Here is a 2,888-nt window from a genome sequence, read left to right as displayed (position 1 = left end):
TCTGTATTTCTGATGCTGTGGAGTCGCTGACAAACACAGACTCATGCAGCCGTAAGGAAATGTTTTCAATATTCATTAGCAAACACTATGCATATACTGGCCATCTAAAGGTAGTTGACATGTAACCTGATATGCTCCATCTAAAACTACTTAAAACAACACTTTGCACATTCATAATTATTCATGCACGCATGGGGGGAGGGGGGACTCTCAGTCTCTTCAATGGGCTGTACTTCAGTTTAAAAGGGTTTTGGATCGTTCAGTGGACAAAACGTTGAAAAAATGTCTTTTCAAGAACTCTCAGTGGACAAAAAAAGAACATGAGTTGTGGAAAATCAGATGCGACCTAGGAGCTTTATACAGCTTTATACCGTTCGTGCCATTGAAGAGATGGTAATTCTGTCTCTTGCAACCTCATTGTCATTCCCATTAAAAATCAAAGATGTCGCCAGCGTGAATCGTCATTTTTATTTGTATAGCACTTTTCAAAACGCACATCGTTTCAAAGCAGCTTTACAGAAAATCATACATTAACAGAATATGAAACTGAAATATCTATAAAGTCTTCTAGTCATCATTGTGTAGTTTGATTAAAAAATATTGTAAATTGTGTATAAAAATAAATAATTGTATTTAGAACCACTGTGAGTAGGCTGAAGGCGACTGTGGCAAGGAACAAAACTCCATAAGATGTTGGTTAATGGAGAAAAATAACCTTGGGAGAAACCAGGCTCACTGTGTTGGCCAGTTCCCCTCTGGCTAACCAGCATGAATATAATGCCAATGTTAGTTATGTGCAGGTCATGGTTTAAAATTAGTAAACTAAGTAAATGTTAAGGGCCAGTGTTTAAACAAAGATTTTGTATGAACTGTAAGATTAATGACTAATGTCTTCGAAGTTCAGCCTGGATTAAATGTAGAAGTTCATATTGATGCATTGTCCTTTGTTAGTTGGCCGAAGAAGGCTTTTGTTGGCAAATAATTGAAAGTCTATGTATTCCATTAATTAGAGTCCATCATTAGACCAAGGTGATGCAGGCAGAGATCAATGAGGTGCATCGCTGTTCAACCAGCAAGTAATTTCGGTAATGTCAATCCTAAATCCAGTGTTCAGGCAGTGGCATATGTAGTACTCCATGTCTTATGGTTGGACTTGGCATCAGTTAATCTCCTGAAGTCCATCGTAATAGACTGAAGTGATGTCTGGCTGGCACCGGCTGCATTTAGTAGTCATCACTCAGAGACACATAGCAGTGGAGTCCGATACCAAGCAGGAACGGAGGTGGATCTGGCTGGCTCTGGTACAGATACAAATAGAATAACATTAGCATAGATGTCATTCAATTTTATGCAGAGTTATAGATCATGATAGATGTTTCTGGTTCTGGCAGACCTAACTAAAGCAGCCTAATTGTGTGGTGAAGAATAAATTAGGTGTATGCCTGGCTAAATAGATGAGTCTTTAGTCTAGACTTAAACTGAGTGAGTGTGTCTGCATCCCAAACAGGGTTAGGGAGACCATTCCATAGTTTAGGAGCCAAATAGGAAAATGATCTACCTCCTTTTGTGGATTTTGATAATCTAGGAACTATTAGCAGGTCAGAATGTTGCGATCGTAATGAATGTGATGGAACACAGCGTGGTAGAAGGTCACTTAAGTACTGCGGAGCTAGACTATTCAAAGCTTTGTATGTAGTTAACAAAATGTTCAAATTAATACGAAATTTAACAGGTAGCCAATGTAACAATGATAAAATGGGGCTAATATGATCTTGGTTCTAGTCATCACTCTAGGTGCTGCATTTTGAACCAATTAAAGTTAATTTATTGAACTTGCAGGACATCCTCACAGTAATGCATTACAATAATCTAGTCTTGAGGTCATGAATGCATGAAGTAGTTTTTTGGCATCAGCAACAGAGAGCATGTGTCGTAACTTAGCAATATTTCTGAGGTGGAAGAATGCTGTTCTACAAACATTAGAACTTAGATTTTCAAAGGACATATTGGTATCAAATATAACACCTAAGTTCTTCGCTGTAGAAGACGATGGAACAGTACATCCATCGAGTGTCAAAATATATTTTAGCGGCTTATTTTTAGAGGTTTTTGGACCAATAATTAGGTTAGCACCTCTGTTTAGTTGGAATTGAGTAGAAGGAAATTTTTGGCCATTCAATCTTTTATTTCATATAAACTATTATAGTATAACAGAGATACACTCTGCTAATTTGGAGAATTTTGAAATTTCATCGGGTTTTGAAGAAATATAAAGTTGGGTATCATCGGCATAACAGTGGAAGTTTATTCCACGATTCCTGATCATATCTCCCAGGGAAAGCATATATAAGGAGAAAAGCAGAGGCCCTAAAACTGATCCCTGTGGCATTCCATACTCAACTTTTGATTTGACAATTCCTCATTTACACAGACAAAGTGGTAGCGGTCTACTAAATAGGACCTAAACCATGCTAATGGTTCTATCTAGATCTAAAAGCACTAGAAGAGAAATGCAGCTGTGATCAGATGATAAGAGCAAGTCATTTGTAACTGATAAGTGTAGTCTCTGTACTGTGATGGGGCCTAAATCCTTACTGAAATGGTTCACATATACTATTTCTCTGTAGAAATGAACATAGGTGGGAAGACACTACCTTCTGTAGTATTTTCGACATAGTCAGGAAATTTGAAAGCGGTCTATAAGTAGCCAGTTTCCCAGGATCAAGTGGAATAAGGTCTATGGCTATTTAAGTTTTTTGGTATCATTTTTCAGGTGTATGTTATTGCTAAAACCGGTGTTGAAGCGACACAAAGGCGGTTGTGTGACATCTGTTACTTTTCTCAGCCCAGCTCAGAACAGGCCAATCACTGTCGTTTGTGATTTTTGA

This window comes from Myxocyprinus asiaticus, chromosome 5 (assembly GCF_019703515.2).
Source record: "Myxocyprinus asiaticus isolate MX2 ecotype Aquarium Trade chromosome 5, UBuf_Myxa_2, whole genome shotgun sequence".
NCBI classification, from domain to species: Eukaryota; Metazoa; Chordata; class Actinopteri; order Cypriniformes; family Catostomidae; genus Myxocyprinus; species Myxocyprinus asiaticus.
Note: the sequence above shows the minus strand (reverse complement) of the source record.